The 20,911-nt window shown below is 35.5% G+C and overlaps 1 long non-coding RNA gene across 2 annotated transcripts in view; it reads right to left on the bottom strand.

Annotated features, from left to right (window-relative positions):
* Positions 1–1,546: 1,546 nt before the first annotated feature.
* Positions 1,547–20,911, bottom strand: part of LOC308195035 — an 86,202-nt gene continuing 66,837 nt past the window's right edge. Inside the window, exons 19-23 of one of the 2 annotated variants that reach the window (XR_013951168.1) lie at positions 10,705–11,043; positions 7,329–7,515; positions 6,530–6,720; positions 4,753–4,973; positions 1,547–4,117 (exon numbers count right to left, since the gene is read on the bottom strand). This is a non-coding gene — a long non-coding RNA (uncharacterized lncRNA). Of the gene's footprint in view, positions 4,118–4,752; positions 4,974–6,529; positions 6,721–6,748; positions 7,516–10,704; positions 11,044–20,911 lie in introns of those variants that run through there. The other variant, XR_013951169.1, reaches the window with a different exon arrangement.

A 20,911-nucleotide genomic window follows, 5' to 3' on the forward strand; every position in this document is an offset into this window, starting at 1 on the left:
AGGTAAAAATCACATTGTTCTCCTCAACTGAATTCTCCAAAAACCCGGGATCTGCTCAGTCTCTCTGAGGTCAGCAGGGACAGTTTCTTCAGGACTGGATATCACAGAACACTGTTACATGCGATAACTGTTTTTGCTCTAACTAGTGCTATTAGGGGAGCCAGGCAGATAGGCCCAGGCCCAAAAGGAAAAAAAAAAATAATAATTCTAAACCCAGGATCATTTGTTTTAGGAATGTGACATCAGAGATTCATCAGCAACGGTGTTGTGTGAAAAGTTTTAAATCTGTGTTCTTAAGGGACTTACTGTTTTGAACTTTTTGATTTTTAATTGTTATGACCTTGAAAATTGCAATTATATGAAAAAAAAAATCCCTTTAAAAGTGTCCTATGGACTATTTATCCCCTTTCAGTTGAACAAATTACTTTTAGTAAGTTCTGATAAATCTTTAGCATTTTAAGGTAAACTGGAGGTGAACTAAAACTAAAACTAAAAAAAAAATAAAAAAAAAACAACTGTTATTTACTTAGCTACTGCCTTAGCATACTAGCTATTACATCTCACTACTTCCCATGGACATATAAAATGTAGTTTCTGTTATGGTTGAAACCTTTGATCCCTTGACCTAGAATGGAACATACTACATAAAGATTCAGAAAGCAGAACAAAATTGACTTATCTGCAATGTACCATGCACATTAGAATTATGAAGGATTTTTCAAAAGAAAAAAAAAAATAGACATTCATTGACAGAAAAGCCTCCTCACAAATTATTTCCAACTACACATTAGTAGGTGTACATGTATAGATATATATGTACTTCTGAGAATTGCCTTAATATAGGGAAGACAAAAACTGCTGCTGGAAATAATGAACTCTTAAGAAAAATACTCTCACGCTGAGCAGGTTTTTTCCATAACCATTCGGTTTAAATGGAAAAATCTCAAGCAATCTGTATTAACTTCGAGTTCAATTTTTTTTTCTATCTTTATATTTGAGAGTATTATAATTAACTGAATGAAGAAATAAAATCCATTTTAAACTAGCAATTATGAGAACTGGCAATATCTCTACTTTCACATCCAGTGGCATGTGTTGTGATGATCTGCACCCTAGGGATGTACCTGTATACTTACCAATGTAGTCCTTAAAATATGCTATAAGGAAAACAGGGTGTTGTGCCAAGAAATTCAAACTGAGACACACCCACAAGGACCAATAACCTAGGGGTTACTGAATTATGCCCAAAAAATCAGACACTGAAAATATAATTGCTGTATATGAGATATAGGAACATTTCACTCAGTCTTAATCTTCTATTGCAAAGCACATTTCAGTGTGTCAGGCATGGGCTTATAGAGCCTGCCTGAATAGAAATGTATTTAATTGCTTTCTGAAATGATACCAAAGAGAATTATAAAAATACAGAGAAACCCTAGAAGAGCTATAGAACTTCAGAAACTGTTTAATAAAGCAAACAGTTTATTCATAAACGTGCCATTTATACATTTAAATGCATTTTAAAGCTTGTCTCTTCTTTGGGGTAATAACGCTATTTTTATTTTCTTTTTCCTCAAGCAGCAGGTTTACACTTGTTCTCAAGTACTAAAAAAATGCTTTTGACTCAAAACATCAAGCATAAAATAATGAGCTTTATTTTATTTTGTTGTTGATTAAAAATGTAAAATATATGTACTTGACATAGTATCAACTATTGTAAAAAAAAAAAAAGTAGTATTTCTTGAGGGATGTTCGCATGTTGCCATAGAATTAGTTTGAATGATATTCTGGTGTAGTAATACATTTGGAGCCAAAAGGGTTGTGCAATTATGTAGACAGTATGCATTAACCATGTTTACTGTGGTAGCCAAGGCTTCCACACTTCAGCTAGGGACATTTTTCTGCCTCTTCCATATTCTATGGCTGAAAACTATTTACTTGATTGGAAAGTTAAATAATAGTTCTGTCTTACATATTTTTCCCCCATTCACTTTCTGAAGATCAAATATAAGTATGCTCTGTGTTATGCTGACAAATGCTAAAAGTCGCCACTTTTCCCTCCGACTCCCCAGTCTTACAGAGTTAATTGTTTGTGTCAAGGGAGAAACAACACCACTTTTTCTTTTTAGAAGTGATATTTCAAAATTGCAAGGCCCAACTCTTTGAAGGTCCTTTCTTAAACAGTCTGGAAAGCAGTTTCTAGATCAATAAAATTTCTGGAGAATTTCATGTCTTCATTGTGTAAATTCACTCAAACAGAAAATACCAGCAAAGAACCTGGGGGATTAAAAGTGTATGAAGTGCTATATAGTTGCTATGTCATGCATACATGAGTCTTCTGTATGAAGACCTTACCACTTTACTGTAGTTTGACTATCACTTGTGCATAGCACTGAAGAATAAGTTAGAAATTTCCTCTGTAGATTAGAACCCAACCTACTGTTGTGTCTGGAGAGGTGTCATTTCTTGCTTTTTGAAAAAAAGCCTCTTATTTAGGTGCATCTAGATGCCCCTAGATTTAGTCTGAAGTTTGATCTACCCATGATCTGAACATATGCAAGCTTTCTTTGCTTTACCAAATGAAGACCAAAAGCCTACTGGGGAGGAGAGCATGCTGGCACAGGATCAATGCTAAAATTTGCATGGCTCCCTGCTGGCTTGGGCTGTGAACAAAGTGACAGTAGCCTAGCTGTAAAACACCCGGATGCACTTTTCTGTTTGATTTAAAGAAAAATTCCTATCTTTATGGAAATCTTCAGGGGAAAAATAATAGTTTCTCTCTGAAATATAAGGACATAAAGCCAAAGACCTCCAGGCTGTATCAATGAAGTTCAAATATCTGATCAGGTGATTAATGCCAGAAAAAAGCTTTGTGTTTTAGAGAGGAAAGCGCCTGCTAATATTCTTTCTAGACACCAAGAACAAATATCTTGCCCAAGGACAAAAAAGATGTCTGTGGCAATACCAGAAAAATAGTCAAGATTTTATGTCTGGATTCTGGGCTTTAACAGTGGAGAGTCTTCTTTGTCTTTCTTATTCAATGTGACTAAAATATTATTTAAGAACTTTCAAAGTGATGTCTTCTGAAACATTAAAAATGCTAATAATTAATTTACAGTAAATTAAATACATTTCATACTGAATTTATTCAAAAATCATGAAGTTGGTTAAGATGTAGTTTGGTCTGTCTATGAGTCAGATTATATGGAGAGCAATAATATTCTCACTTGTCTTTCTCCCCTGCCTATCTACCTAAAGAGCAGCACAATGGGAAAAGCAGAGTGAAAAAAAAAAAAAAAAAAGTCTTTAGCTCTAGCCCCTATGTAAGGGGTGAAATCCTGAGAGATATTGGCCTGGTAGTGAGTACTTTCATTAGAGCAGGGCACAGCAAGGAGGCAGATCATATATTCTTTATCTTCATGCAGACTGGGGCAGCAAACCAGTTCTTTGCTTGGGGCAAAGCCACAGATGAGTCCAAAGCCAACAAAGTCCATCTGTCTTATGTATAACAGATTGGCCAAGTTCATAGTGCAGATTTACACCATGGGCTATAATAGTGATGAAAGACTGAAACATAATGCTACTCACTAGTTTAAAATTGCAACTTTCTTAAATATAAAAATGCTAAAATATTCCCACCCCCTCACCCCACACCCCACCCCCCAAGCATGGGAAAAAACAATCCAGGTGTAATCAAGGGCCACTGAAAAAGATGCAAAAGTTATCATAGTTTGGAATATGGTTTTCACCTTTGGATGCTCGGCCACAGAATCATGGTTATTCTTACTCTATTTCTGCCATTGTTAATCTTGTCATTTATCTCTGCAGTAACCTAACTCCAAAAGAGAAATAGAACGAACTTCTTTCTCAGGACCATCTTCTGAATAACTCCATGGACAAGAAAGATGGAGTTAAAAATTTTATGTTATTTATTGGCAACCAAAACAGGGCAGCTCATGGCAATAAATACTTCACTGTAAAGCCAAAGGAGATTGCCTATTTCTCTTCCACTTCAGTTTCAAGAGTAAAGGTCACTCCTGCCCTTGGATCTTCCCTGATTTAGTGGAGTTTTAGGAAAACTTCACTGTAACCTTGAAGTCTATGAAAACTCCAGTCCCTAGAAAGCAGGAATTTAAAGTCAGGTTCTTGTCATTAGCAGTTCTTATAGGAAAGATAAAATGCTAGAAATAAAATAAAATAAAGATAAAAAAGCGCTCATTTTAAGTAGCCTGTCATTAAGGTTAAAGCACCTAACCTTTCCCATGCACTGAGTGGCAGCTACAATGTGTTTTTGTTTTCTAGTACCTGAAGGTGGCTGATTCCCCCTTTACCTCTACTCTAAGACTTCTGAACTATTTTGGAATTAAGACATTTTCCATGTTCAGCTACATAACAGCTGAGGATGGTTTATTTGAATATACTTCTAAGTAAATTCTGAGAATATATTTTAAAACATTGTCTGCTTTCTCCACTGCAATACACTTACATAAACTTACAGTTTTTATAATGCCATATAGTAAAATTTCTCTAATATTACCATATATTACAAAAATAATTGAGTCGGTAAAATTATATCTTACCACTTGTTTTTCTGTAAATGAAGAAAAGGGTCATTTTTTTAATATTATGATTAGTTATACAGTCTCTGGATATTTTGATTTTTTTCTGACATTCTTTCCTCATTTCTTAAAGTTTTTCACATTGTTTATGCCTATTTGGGCTCAGGACGGTTATTTCTGTAACTGAACTCACCATTCAGTTGAAGTCCAAATCTCATATTCCACATATGCAGCCCAGCAATCAAATCTTCCACAAAGCATCCGTGGTACCTTGGGTTGTCTTATATATTTTAATTCCTTCTCTTCTTCTTTTTTTAAACAACACACTTTCACTTTCTGTGGTTACTAGACTTCTCCTAAAGGCTTCTGTGACCATTTTCCTTAGCGTTATTTTACTGTCTGCTCCTACAGCACCTGAAATATCAAATAAATATCTTATATTCCACTTCCCGGCAGTATTACTTTCAGTACCCTGTCCCCATAGTTTCCACCTGTTTCTGACAATTAATTTCCTGCATCTGCTTTACTGGCAATCCTGCGGGTTTTTTTTGTTTGTTTATTTGTTGTTGGTTTTTTTTTTTTTTTTTTTTTAACTTAGCACTTTCTTCTTGCATAGGCCAAAATCCAGATGGCATTCCTCTATATTTCTAATGTTCTCCTTTGTCTTCTTTCTCATGATCTCTAATGAAGGCCAGACTTCCATAAAAAATGAGAAAATGGGAGAAATTATATCTAATCCCTGTTAGAAGCTGCTACCATTCAAGAAGACAGCTGCAGAAAGATACTACAAATGGCATCAACTAGATGGAGTCTAAGACCATGTGGACTGAAGGAGCAACCTATTTTTTCCTCTATATTTATCAGCTTTATTTCTCTAAAGATTTTTGTCTTTTTACCTCTTTTCTCTTTCCCATGGGATCACCTACCAACATCTGCTTCCTTGTGAGCCTATGTTCCATTTCTGCACTTATCCTCATATAGTAAGCTCATTTCTCTGCTGTATTTATCACCAGCAGACTTTCTGCCTTGACTCTGGGGACACAGATTTCTTTCTGGCATGATAAAATCTTCCCTGTTTGTTCCAAGATTATCTGTCAGTCTTGAATTGCTTGAACAACATTTTTACTCCTATACTTTATCTCATCCCCACAAGCTCACATCTATTTCATCCCCCACATCTGTAATCTTCAGACCTATTTATCTATGAGATCTACCAGGTGACACCTAATGTTAGATGTCACCCAAGGATAGCACACCTGTGGCTGTACTACATGCAGATTCTTCTTGTCTCTACCCCCTTTAATTTCTGTTGCTGTTACCTCACTTGTTGACGTTGTCTTCCATTTTATGTAAGCTAAAAGAAAATCAGAAAATCCTGGAAACACTATTTGTTAAAATGGTCCTTTTGCTGGTTGATATGTCTGTGAAACATTCTGCTTAGGTCAGGCTTTTTTCCTTTTTGAGCAACAGGGACAATTAACTCTCCATCAGCTACAATCAGAGATCTCCCTTAGCAAGGAGTCCTCTGTCCTATTACAAAATGCAGACTCAACAATCCCCAGCCAAGTTCTACCATCCTACCTACAGTCAATTTACTTCACTCCAGGAAAAGTGAAGCTCATCGAGGACAAGATACCTAAATGCACTTTTATTATTATTTTTTTTAAAGTATTCCTCCCCCTGCCCTGCCCCGCCCCAGCTCAAAGCAGAATTTTCTGTTTTTTAGGCTGTTTACTATCAGATTCTGTCAGTCTTTGATCAAAGCAATGAATTCTATTTACTGTCTCATGAATTATACTGAGCTTGACAAAGACTTTGTCAGAATTTGACAGACTCTACAATGAAAAGTATTGGGAAACTGCAACCAGAAAAATCTAGCAAAGCACTGGACAATCAAAAAAAAAAAACAAAAACAAAAAAAAACACAACATACAAGTCTTTATCTGAACAATATAAACTATCCCACCCACTCTCACTGTTAGACTGTTTCATCTTCGAGTTCAACATGTATGATGTTTGCAGATACCCCATGCATGTTATCTTGCGTGACCTTGATTTGTAAACTGATGATTCATCCACTGCAGCATGATCTACTCACTGGCAGGTTAGCTGGCCTCTGAGTTGTCTACTGGTGGGGCAGTCTAACAGATTTCCTGCTTCCCTGGGGAAAGGATAATGGGAAATTAAACGTTTCTGAGAAAAGACCACCAAACCACCAAAAGAGCACTGCACCATGTGTTACATTCCAGCAGATTAAACCATGGGCTACTGCTAAATGTAGCTATAAAATAGGAAACCTTATTTATCATTTCCTGCTCAGATTTATAAGATGACAAAGAGAAGAAAATGACAGTAGGTCCATATGAAAGAAATTCAAGTGTGATATTTTTACCAGCCAAAAGAGGGCCACGATAGTGTGTTTGCAGTACGTCAAACCAAACTGAGCTGGAAGAGTTGCCACAAAGAAACATGTATTAAAAATGAAAATCCATATTTTTCTATGTGGCAGAAGCTCTAGAATACTTTATTTATTAGAATTATTTCAGAAGATTGGGGCAGCTGAATGACATTGGCACCTCCTTAGTCACAGCAGGATTCTGGCATGCTGTTAGCATTAATATTAATTTTGTCTTTTACAGTGGGTAATTTTGTAAAAAAAATACATAAATATAATGATTTCTCTCTCTCTTTTTTATACTGAGATTTCTCTCTCTCTCTCTTTTTTTTTTTTTTTTTTGCTGGTGGTGTGATCTGCTTTGTTTCACTTGCATGTATTCCTATCCAGCTCTAATGATGAATATACTTGGCTGTTGGCAGGTGTACATATATACTGTTGAGCTGGATGTGGAGTTGATCATTCTCTTTTCATGGTTATAAATTGAATTCTTCTGAGTGCATGTTGCAGTATTCACTTTTAGAATCCAGGGAGTGTTCTGTGACTCAGATTCCTTTGTATCTATTTGAAAAGAACAGAAATAAAGTGAAGACACAAAATCTAAACATTTCAAATTATAAGATTGAATTTACAACTTTTACCTCTATGGTTTGGATGCTTTAAAGAAAAGAAGTTTCCTAAAATTGCTGACACCTCTTTTTTGATAGCCAATGCCATTACAAACTTTATATTACTAAAAAGACAGAGGAAACTAAATAAATGTGATGCTTCTATTATTCTTAAAACACTAATGTATAAGTAATTATTTGGTCTACAAACCTACCATCAAGTGCAGTCTGTTAAAACTAATATTGTTCTGAAGAACGTATGCAGACTCTGGTCTTTGAACTTAGCTGAAGCAGTAAATGAGACTTTTCAAAAAGCCATTGCTATTTAACAAAAGCGTGAAATGTTCCCTTGATTAATTCTATGGGTTTTATTATTAAATTCAGCTGAAGCAGGATCACATTGGAGGGAAAAGGTCCTGTCACTTTGGTCAAGAGACAATGTAGAAAACTAGTCATAAATCTCACTTGCTATTTCTGTAACATTTTATATGACATTATTTAGTGTCACGTATACCCTATCTTATACCAGAAACAGTTCCAAGGCTGTTTTCCTGGGGCAGCCCTACTAGCTCAGTTTAATATAGTTGTACTGTTCCTCATAGTTAAATACTTCATAGAATCACAGAACGGTTTGGTTTGGAAGGGACCTTAAAGATCACGTAGTTTCAAAACCTTTTCCATGGGCAGGGACACCTCCCACTAGGCAGAGTGCCTTTTAAGTATGCCATCCCAGGTGTGCTGTATTGACATTACTTTCTCCAGGGAAAATGTATAAAACTATGGATGAGTTTCTGAGGGCAAAAGTCCTCTCAAGAATGTAGAGAAGATTAGAGAAAGAAGCAGGTGCATGAAAGACATCATAATGCATTTCTGACAGAGTGATGATGACAGCTTTCTGAATGCTGTCAGATAGAGAAATATTTGATGTCATCAATAGGCATGCAAGGAAGAAAAATGCAGATACAAGGGGAAAGAAGTGGTTGAGGGAATAGAAGTCATTAAAGGGATTTAGGTGAGGCACATGGGAAAGCACAATGGAAAAGATAGAGGGAGTTGGGCTGACAGAGAGAAAAGAAAAAGGCATGTGCCTGCAGATAAATAAGGGTAGGACAGTAAATAAAAGGACTGGACTTTTATTGAGGAACAGCTATAAGACCAGAGTATCATAATTAAAACTATTGGGAAACAGAAAAGTTAGAAAAGATAAATCCTGAATGCCTCCATCTATGCAAATTTTGTACTAGTGAGTGGAAGTACCAAGAGTAACTTTTTATTCCTCACTCACATGCAGACTGCAGGGTAAAAACAGAGGAATCATATTAGAGAAGGTTTAATTTATTTACAAGTATTTGTTACTAAGATTTGATACTGTAACTAGAATATTTAAATTATTGGTGGTTTCATTTTAATTACACGTAGAAAAATATAAAACAATCTGGTTCTGAAAACCTGTGAGTGGCAGCGGTATGGAAAACAAGCAGCAGTAGCAGCAAGTACTAAAATTTGCACAGGTTTATAGATTTCTGGCTTCATTAAAAGCGAAATACTAGCTTCATCAGTGTTGGGTTTCCTAAGTAAGAATATTTGCTCAGATTTTCAGTGCAAGGCCAATCTACCCAGACAGCATCTGATTGTCTCTTGAAACCACAAAGATGAGAGGTATAAAGAAAGTGGAAAGTAAAAATAAATAAATAAATAAATAGCCCAAACTTACACCAGACACAGACTTTTAGATAATTTAACTCTCACTTGTATGAATATCAAGAAAATAACCAATGTTAGTATGTGAAAATAGTAGGACTAATAGTTAACACTAATCTTTACAGGTTTAGGGCAGGACTATGAGGAACAATAAATGGCTTTTGTAGTTGATTAAATATTAATACACAGATGAAACATTTAATAATCTCACATGTTCATTACAACTATACTCCACTACCTTGAACACACTTCCTGACTGAAAAAGGATAACACAAGGAGATTAAAAAAAAAAAAAAAAAAGAATATTTCTTCTGTTAAAAGAATGGTGTTGCCTAACCTTACTGATGATCCTCTTAAAATATTTAGTATATTTTGTGAAACATGGTATGTCGAACTAGCCTCCAAAAGTACAAAGAGCACTTTCATTTCAGCTCAGGTTTGCTCTGGTCTAAGAGGTGCAGTTTGCAAAAGGCCCAAGATATTGGGTATAAAGATAGGTAATGTTACATCTCTTCTTGAAAGGGTTCTATCACCAATCCACGGGGCTGATGTTGATCAAATATATCATACATGTTTTATATGTCTTTTCACAGGTGCCATCCCTGTTTGTTTGTTTGTTTTTTTTCCGTTGTTAAAGCCTTTTCCTGAGGCTTGTGCCTATTGGTATTTCAATTGCATTTTAACAGGTAAAACTAAATTATCTTGAACTTACCAAAAGCACTGCAGCTTTTAATGTATCTGTGTAATAGATTGTATGGATTCTTACAGAGGAATAAGAAGCAGCTGGTTCTATTCTATAAGGTGAGTGGGTTTAGAGTTTGGGATCAGAGGTTTGATTCCCAGCTGGCTGATTTAAACAGGCTTCCAGCACAGAAATTAGCTTACCTACAAGTGTAAAACTCTACAAATGGACAGGCTTTCTAGGAGGCCATGAGTAAAAGAGTGTTCCTTTAGCAAGACAGCAAGGGCATTTATGCTGATGTGAAGGAGGGCAGAAAGTCTCTCTGTTCTGTTCTTCAGTGCATTGAGCAAAAGAGACCGTGCCAGTGTGTCTGCCAGTAACTTCTGGTCCTGGCTGGCAGAAGGTACCACCAAACTATGACATGAACATGGAGACAGAACATAGCTGCATAAACATTTAAATAAATACATAAGTTCTCTTTCACACTCGTTCATCTGGCTGTCCTTAAAAAATCTGCATTCTAAATGTTAATGAAACACCAACTTTCTGACATAGAAAGCGAATTTTGCAACCTAAAACCCACAGATAACAGCATGATTTTGCTACAGTTGCAATGTCAGTTGCAATGTCTTTCTTTAACTGGAAACCATATTGGGTCTCTATATTACAATCTTCCTGTCAAACATAATTATATTAATGCTGAGAATCAGATGGCAACACCTCTCCTGAAAATATATTCTCACCTTAATAACCACTTACTCTTTGGTGTGCTCTGGTGTAGCTGAAGTGTTGTGGTTCTCCACTGTCAGAAAACCCTGATGCTGCAAATTCTGTGCAAATGGCCACTATGTGTGTTCAGCCCATTTTCACAGCTCTTTGGAGTAAGTGACATGGGACACACCAGCCATACTGCTTCTGGGTTCATCAGCACTGGTTGGCTTTCTGTATGATGGACCATCACAGGCATGACCCAAGAGCCACCCAATACAGGACGGGGATCACAGTGGGATGCTCTAAATGTTTTGGGGTTGATGCGCTAAATAATTTAAGTCAGAGCTGTCTGTGATTCAAGCTACGCTTTCCCTTTCACCACATCTCCTGTAAAGACAAGGAAATTAATTCATGATATTTTAGTTAGAATTAAGACTACAATTAAGTGATTAAAATTACAATTATTTCTTAAGCATATCAATAAGAATGGCAATTAACATAATGAAAAGTACTTTAAGAGATTAAAATAATAACAAAAATAAAAACTGTACACATAAAGAGACAGCAAAAATTGGTTATAATGAAAGTCAAATTAGAATATAATTGAGTTTCCGGAAGTCTGAATGTGACTTATCACAAGAAGTTTTTTTGACATTTGAATATGTGTTTCCATTTAACAATCAGCATCCATAATTGCACATGGCCATTTAAGTTCATGTGAGCTTAAAAAAAGAATCACGTTCCTAATGTAAAATTAGCTAAACTATGTGGAGAGCCTGTTTTGCCTTCAGAACTGGCTGGAAAAACAATCTGTCAAGAGTTTCTTGATTTCCAGAGATGTGTTTAGCTCCAGGGGGTGCCTTTGTAAAATGTCATCTACTGGGAATGTGATAGCTCAAGATAAGGATTTACATTAAGAAAAGAAGGATGTAACATTTAGAGACCATTGATGGAAGTGCTAACTGGATATAGATAAAAACAAGTTACATGTGTCTTTGCTAAAGAGTCTTTTCATTCATGATTACTTTTTCCATTTTTTTCCTGACAGAAAAAAATCTCTAGGTTTATTTGATGTGCAGCATAATTTCTTTATATTACAAAGCCATCAAATCTTTAAAAAAAAAAAAAAATAAAAAAATTGAAAAGCAACATTTTTGCTATTTAAAAGAAACTTTGCATTCTCCCTTTAGTTTCCACAAAACTTGCCTGAATCAGCAAGGCATAATGTTAAGATTTTGTATATGCCTTGTTCTGCAGAAGGTTTCTCATGGTGCCCTCCTCCTCATATATAAAATCATTGTAATGTTTATAATTTACTGATGTCACATCTGGCATAATAGCCAAAACTACCTTCTCACAGAACATCTAATTCCCTGCCAGAAAAGGTGAAGAAATTGTGTTTCTGCTATGTACACCAATATGCACAGTCCATTTAGTGAACATATATCTGGATGTTAAATGTCATCACATAAATTAAATGAAAAATAAATATATATATATAAAAGGTACAGTATTGCTAAGTAAAGTTAATTCAAGATGAAAGTATCTTCTTGAAAAATAAGATGTACTTAGAGAGATGTCTAGTGTAACAATCAGATTTATGCCAAACATATGAAATAGAGAATGTTTTTTTCAGGTTTTGTTAAAACATGAACACTGGCAAGATTGGAATAAAAATGAGAATTGCTAGAAAGATAGAAGTCTGATAAGCTCATCAACTACAGTAACCTGTCAGCACAGAATTACATGGACATTCTTATTCACATCAACAATAATGAAATATTGGTCTCTCTACTGTAAAAGTTTATCATGGAGGGTATTATAACATTGTTACAGTGATAGCAATATCACCGTAGTGTAATGAACTTCTAAACCCAGAGCTATTAGATATCTGATTTTATGGCACTTGGCAGAATAAAAGAGCAAGTATTACATAACAGATGCCAATCCTTTTTATCTTGAGAGCTAAAATGTAATGATGTAACTGAGCAAAAGCAGCAGAAAAATGCCACACAGGTAATTTTAATGCTTTGCTAGACTTGAAGCTAATAGGAAATAGCTTTTTTTTTTGGGGGGGGGGGGGGGAGGGGATGTTTTTTGACAAAACTGTCACATGCAGAACAGCTGGAGTATGGAATCCAACCAGACACAGAATTCCAGAGCCAGAAATGTGTTAGCTCTATAGTGAAAATGTACATTATTTTTAATTTTTACAAGTCAGACCTTTATCTAAAAACTACTTTAAATAATGGAAATGCAAGAAGTCATATTCATAAATACATCTGCACACAAGCTTTTTTTGTTCTTTAAATGCAATTGATACAATTATTCATGTACATTAGTACTTCCAGAATCTGTGGTTTAGGATAGTTTGCTTTTTTTTTTTTCCCTTTTCTGTCCTCTTAAATGATTTCAAAGTCACATTTAACCTGGGCCCTGTCCACCCAATTTCAAAAACTTTGACTCTCAAAGCCTTCATTCAGCTGCAACATATGCCAGAAAACAATAAACTCTACGGTGTTGCAGTTTTTGTGGCTTAAGATTGTCACAGACCAACAGATTTTAGTCTGGGCACAGGTCTGGAGCACAGAGCAAGAAGGTGCCTGATTTATGCATAAAAGACAGAAGTCTCAGAGGAGAGCTGTTTGCCCATCTTTTCTCCAGCTATTTAAGTTCTCCTATGACATGTGGAAGACATGCATCTAGTTCTGGCTTCCCTCTGGTGAAGTTCAAACCCATATTACTCACCTCTTGGAAGAGACACATAAAGACTACCCTCTAATGGGATATTGAAGCTCATACACCACTCAGGCTAGATTCCACTTAAAACCCACTACAGTAGCTCAGTGCTTTTAGGTCTCTTCTAATATATGCTGAAGATCAAACCCTACATTTCATATTAATATATTAATATACAGATTTTCATTTATTCCTGTGAAGTCATCTTGATTTCCTAATTAATGTCAGTTCATGCTAAATAATACATTACTGTGTTTTAAATAAATGGTTGTACTTTTGTGCCAAAATACCCAAGATTATGGGTTATCCAACAGTCTTTCAAAGCCTATGGAAAGCAAGATCCCTGAAATCTTTAAAACAAACAAACAAACAAAACAAAACAAAACAAACAAAAAACATACTGAGAAGAAATATACAGAGATAGATGAGAAATTAAACTGTCTAAAACACATTGAAGACAACCCGATGTTAGGATATGATTTAGCGTACATAGCTAAATATAATGCACTGTTGAATTAATACATCTGCTTTTTTATTGAAGACCTTAGTTTGTAATGAAGTTGCTTTAAATAAAATATTAATTCTTTAGAGAATAGTTTTATACCAAAACTTAACTCAAACGTTAATTAATTACTCTGTTTTAAAAGAAAATTACTGATTACATTATTTCTATATATTTATGTATTTATATATACATATATTGCAAAATATAATTCCAGACCTGAAAGTGAACATGTGCAAAAGCAGTATTTCATAACTAAATCAACAGGCTAATTTATTACCAGCATTCAGCCAGACAATTCAATTTCTTGCACATTACTTATTTTCTCATAATATTCTTCCCAGATATCAGTCAGATCCCATATTTATTCATTGAGTTTTGTGGTATTTGATAAGTCAGTGATTTCTCCATTACAGTAAAATGAAAAACAAATTTCTTAACTTTTAAAATTTCATCATATTCCTCTTGGCAGAATTATATACTGAATACTTTGAAACCTTTAAAATAATAATCATTAAGATTTAACTCCTAGATACATCGGAAGTGAACCCTTTATCACTGCATTTTATCAGCTTCCAGACAGTGCCTTTTCAGACTGCCTGACAAAACATCACATTTAGAACTGCAAAAGATTGAGACCCTGGAAATATTTTCTTCCTCTCATCCAAGGTGCATGGGGTCTTCAGTAAAAATTCAACCCTAGTATAAATAATTCCAGAACTGTTTCCCAGTATGTTATGGTTTCAAGTATAGGAAAGATATATGTTTGTTCCTTGTTCCACTAGGGTTGGGGGGAACGTCTCCAAACAAGCCTTGTAAAAGTTCAGTTACAAAGCAAATCATGCTGCCTCATACATCCTCCACAGGGATGGCAATTATTCACAAATTGGTTCTCTGGCTATGTTTTACAAGACTTTCAGTTTGGTTACATAACTTCTTAATTATGTCCTCAGAGGTAGGGAGTGTGCTTTACACAAAAGCCATTTTGTCTTCAGTTCCCCCATCCAGCTGAAAACCAAGTTTTTCATGTGATGTGTCTCTCATATGCTCCCAAACACTGAATTTTACATCTGGGTTTTATAACACTGTATTGTTTCCACTTCCACACCTGACCTGTGTATGTAGAACTGCTGTGAAAACTGTCTCTTCACAGCAGTCATTACTAGGGGGAAACATTTGTTTTGCAATAGTTTTCTTAGCAGAACCTAAGAGCTTGTCTCTGTGCTGGGAGAATTTGCTGTACCTCCCAAACCTTGCCATGGATCAACCCACATTCAACTATTAACATATGCTAATTCCAGCTGCTTTGGCCAGTCAGGTGAGAATTCCTAATGAGAAATTCAGAAGCGGAAGCTTCTTAAACCATCTCCCAGCCACAATTAATGCTAGTCCTTTTAAAGCTGGCAGTCCACTTTCAGCAGTCAGTTCAGCTGTTAAGTTCAATCTTGCCCATGAAATACAGCAAAAACTTTGCACAGTCAGACACACATTTCTGTGGAGCACATGAAGCACAGTACAAAGCCCCGATCCACATCAGTTATAACTTCAGACTAAATGTAAGCAGGTTTTCCTTGCAGATCTATCATGCACAGAAATGCTATTGTAGGCTTTAAACAGTTACATGCTTTTAGAAAAGACATATTCTAATTTGTTCATAATATTATGTGAAACCACTTTTTTCTAGCTTTCTCAATTTTTGATTAACTGTTGAATAAAAAAAATAAATTAAAAAAAAAAAGTTTGTTTTCCATTAGTTTAGTTTGACTTGAAACACACACAAAAATGTGCAGGTGTCACATGCAGCTATCTTTACTCTCTCTTTACCTGGGCCAATTAAACAAAATTTGCGACACAACATCAGTGTCATTGTGACCACTTAGGCCAAGCATCAACAGATATTTCATGGGAGCAAACCCTGCACTCATTTAGAAAATTCACAGATAAAGCTGTTGCATGTGATAAAACAATGTGCTGATGTTCAACTCCTTCAGCAGACACAGTGGTGAATGGTAAAATAGTCTCAAAAATATTATTTTATGGTATTAATATTTTCTATAATCATTATCTCAATTTATTAAAGAAACAAAGCAGAACTACAGCAAAACTGTTCTTCCCTTTATAGGCTTTTAGTAATTTTCCTTGGGCATAACAACTTATTTGCTTGAGTCTAATTTTTGATGGATTCTGGACTAAAATCACTTTATCACATAAGCAATTCATTATATGACTCATAGTGCACTCATTTAGGGTGCAAAAAGGTCATGATTTTTAGTTTCCAAAGAAAAACACTACTAGCATGCTTGTTGTAATCAATAAAGGCAGTTTAATTAAAATTAAATCTCTAGCACAGGTGAGTGTGTACTTGACAAATGACATTTAGAAATGTGCTTTAGTTTATCTACAGATAAGCGTATCAAAGTTGTTTTTCATAGTTTGAATGCAAGAAAACAGAAGAAATTGGATCTTTTTCTTTTAACTAATTATAGAGAGAAGATATAATGTTGATGTTCATCCTGAAATCAATATAAATCTGGTTAGTAATGAAGTTGTTAACGGTAATGGGAGATTTGGAGCCATGGAAATGTACCGTTAGCTATTTTATGACCAGGGAAGTTCTCTTATTCATTGACCTATCAATTATATATATATAGACATAAAGCATAGATTGCACATCAGGTTGGGCATCAGCTTTCTAAATCTAGTCATAAGGTTTTTTTTCTTTTCTTGCGTTGCTGAGGCCATTATTCAGTTGGTATAATCTTTTTCCAGTGAACAGTTATTGAAATTTGCAGATTTTATAGCAATGCTTTGCTGATATGGCAGCTAGATAATCTCGTGTGTGTATGTTCACATTTATGTATTGATGAGAGGATTTATTTAAAAAAAAACAATAAAAAAAAATTCTATAGTCCTTCAGATTTGCTTATTAGTGTATTCTTATTCTGAATGACTTCTCATAATGGACATTATAAACGATCTTGGCAGTTAACTAGGAAATGTTAATCAAGGGTTTTAATTAACAAGCACCTACAAATTGTCCAACTTGTTTAATTTTTAGATAACCATCTTTCTGATTTAATTATTAGAACTGTTTTTACCAACCACTCAAAGACAATGTATTGCTTACTTAGTTTTATATACTGTATTATCAACGATTTTTCATCATTGTAGTAAATAATAATAATTCTATGTATAGAACATCAGTTTAGTGGTCTATTAAAAAACTCTTAATAGTTATACTTTCAAAGTATCTGTTAAGTATCACAAATCTTAATACGGAAAAATTATGCATGGAGAGAAAAGTCTTGTGGGCCTTGCTGCAGCCTTGAGAAGATTACATTGGTAACACATGGGGAAACAGAAAATGTCAGATTTAGAGCTCCACTTGTTAGTACAACATAAACCATCTATGCATTTTTTCCAAGAGTGTTGAAGGAAGAGTTCCTATCAGAAAGAGAGGGTGTCACTCTCATCACACAATTAGCACACCCTGGTAGTATCCTGTCCCATAATGAGCATTAGTGTCCTATTATTCCTGTCTTACAGTTCCTGTCGTTAGTTTACAATCTGGGCTCCAGACTAGATGGCAGTCTAACTATTTTCTTACTGGTCTTTCTATTTTTTGAGGCATTTAACTGAGGACTGCCTACAGAATATGTCATTATTATGGGAAAACATGGGATGAGAGAACAGAACAGGAGAGAGACCCCGTTCTCCTGCCATTTAAATTATACACTGCTTTCAAATCAACAGGAAGTCTAAGAAGTTGTTTAGACAAGCTCTTGGGACAAATTTATATATCCCAGGCATAGAGCAAACCAGGATTAGAAACATATGCAGTTAATTTAAACTACTGAGCTCTTCTCTTCCTCTCATCACCAAAAGCAGATTTTGTTCTGTGCTGTTAAGACATGGGAATGGGCTTTACCAATGCCAGCATGACATGTGCGTATGGCCATGTCTGCACTGAAAAGTGCATCCTCCCCTGGGAGGGCATAGACCCGGTCTTCCTCTCACATAGTGCAGACTGGATTCAGTCTTTTATGAAAGCTTTGGAGAACACAAATCAATCCTGGTCTGGTCCAGCCCTCATCTGGGTGCCTGTGGCCCCAACAGGTTGTAATTCTTTCTTTTTCTTTACATTTTCTTTGCCACACTACAACTTACTGAGCAGGGGAAGTGGAGGGGGAGATGTTAATCTCTTCTCCCTGGTAACCAATGACAGGACGTGAGAATGGCACAAAGCTGCACCAGTGGATATCAGGAAAAATGTCTTTACTGTGAGGCTGGTCAAACACTGGAGCAGGCTTCCTGGAGAGGTGGTTGATTCCCCATACTTGTCAGTGTTGAAGAGGCATTTGGATAATGCTGTCAATAACATGCTTTAACTTTTGGTTAGTCCTGAAGTGGTCAGGCAGTTGGACTAGATGGTCTTTGAAGGCCCCTTTCCATTGAACTATTTTGTTCTGTTCTATTCTACTAAATTTTATTTTCTGTTCAGCTCGTTACATCTGTGTTGTAGTTATGTACAACAGGAAATTGAGAGTTTACTACAATTCATATCATGGGGTGTGACATGAGGTACCTTGGTGGGCACATGTATGAATGAGTCAAAGGTCTATTGGACAATTTTTGGAGACCTGTGAAGGTCAGGCAGAAAGAGACCCTGACATAGCTTGGTCATCATATCTATCTCAGACACTGGGAGAACCAAACCAGTCCAATGCCTGGACTTTGCCCCAGAGGAGACCACTTTCTTCAGCCAAAAGGGAACCCAGGGACAAAGTAACATTTTTCTAAATATCAGAGGACTAAAATTACATTTCCCAACTCTTTATGTTATTATTTACACCTTTTCTGAGTAGATGCAAAATGCTACATAAACATAACTTTTTAAAACTCCTATGTTACATAGGTGTAAACGATTCCCAACAGAAGCTTGGCATCAAGCAGTGGACACATTGCACAGAATGAAACAGAAGAGCTTTTATAAATAAATTGTTGAAAAGAATTTAACAATCCAATGTGGACCAACAACGGTACCAAACAGAGCTATAATTTCTTTACTTAGTTTAAAAGGATCATATTATGAAAAATACTCTTCCATAGTGTCTACTAATCTTTTAACTGCATCTTACTGAAGTTTCAGCACACCCACATTCTTAAGATTGTCTATGGATGTACTATTACTTTTATGGCTACAACGACAGTTTTTTGTTGTTGTTGTTGTTGTTTGTTTGTTTGTTTTCTTCTTTTGCATCAGACAGAGCTCTGGACTATTTAATTGAGTTTTCAAAGAAGAGGTGTAGATTGGAATAGATAAATCTCCACAGTACCCAAATCTGAACTGCTCACTTAAAAAGAAAGAACAGAGGGAATTTTTGAAACTCTCACAGCTGTCTAAAATCAATGCATGGAGCAGATTTCTGGAGTGTGGGGTGAGATGGTGTGCACTGAAGAAAGAGAGATTTGCAGGTGGCACAAATCTCTATACCACTAATAGAAGTGAATCCAAGGCAATTTTTTGGGAAGGGAACATGTATTCAGATCATCTTAGAGGAGGAAATTGAATATAACTCTCCTGCAGGCTAGAGGTAGGTGTTGAAATTCTAGGAAAAGGTGGGATTTGATGCACTCCCATGTCTTCATGATTTTTAGTGTTTCCAGCATTCTTTTGATAGTCTTGCATTACTGCCTAGTTAATGAGGTGTCTAACTATGAATGGTGGGTGTCGTCAAATTTTTTGAGACCTAGTATTCAAACACCACATCACTGGCATTGTGACGGCCGATTCACAGTTATGGATTAGTCTGGAAACTGACTAATTTTTGAAATATATTTTTTCAGTGCTGGGTGCATAGAATGTGGTCATTCAGGGTTTCTCTTCATCAAAAAGACACAGATTCATTGATATCCTTAGGAATTCCCACGAGGCCAAATGAACTAGAAAAAGTCTGTACATACTTCTGCCATAAGATAGGACAATAACTTATAGAAAACACAGACTTCAGTGAAATAGAACTTACAAATTATTGGAGACAAACACCTACTAAAACGGAACAGCCACCTTTTTTTTTTTTTTGGTGTGTGTGTGTGTGTTTGTTTGTATCTCAATACAGCTGCAATCAATTTCATTTTGTTTTCTTTCTCCTAATAGCTAGGAATATGATTATCCCTCAGAGAAAATCTTTCAATCAAACCACATAAAAGCACTTCGTCTGAGACACTGGTGTCTATGAACTATTGTATGAGCATGTTAATGTGCTTTTGTAGCAATAGATAAGGATAGAAGTGTGTGGTCAGAGAGGCCAGAGTCGTTTATAAAGATTCTTTGGGGACTAAGAAATAATCTATTCGTTAACATAAATCACAAGCTGATAAACTGAAAATAAAATCTTCTTCACAGGAATGAAGAAATCACCAGACATCAATGGAATTACACTTGGTGCACTTATGTATAATTTAATAGACAATAAGGAATGTAGTAATTGATTCTGGAGAGGATGAGATTTGTCCAGATGAATCTTTTAAAGACAAAAGTATATTTCACCCCATTAATATCCCCAACAGCAGAGCCATGAGCAGAGGAAAGCATTGAAATAAAGATAAGTTTGAAGAACCTCAGCTCAGGATAGTTTAAGAAATTCATAGCAGTGCTGGTGTAGTATTTTTGTGTTTTTCTAGCAAAACTCATTTTCTTACTTTTTTTAAATGTTCTGTTTAATCATAATTGCAATAGTCAATTAAAAAAAAAAAAGAGAGAGAGAACAGAAATAACGTGATTTTCCTATCCTTGATGTTTAGAAGTCACTGCTGCCCACATATGTTGTTTTTCCAGTTTATTTGCCTTTCTTTATGAAAGCAGGGATTTCCAAAATAAATCTCTAAGTGTATTTGCTTCTCTGGAAAATAAAATCTTCCCTCTCTTAAATGGAGTCTCTTTCTGACTCCCTTGTGAAAATATTCTGTGGGTCTCAGATCAACTCAGTATGAAAAAAATTAGCCCTCACCCTT

This window comes from Anser brachyrhynchus, assembly GCF_964034855.1.
Source record: "Anser brachyrhynchus genome assembly, chromosome: 4".
NCBI classification, from domain to species: domain Eukaryota; kingdom Metazoa; phylum Chordata; class Aves; order Anseriformes; family Anatidae; genus Anser; species Anser brachyrhynchus.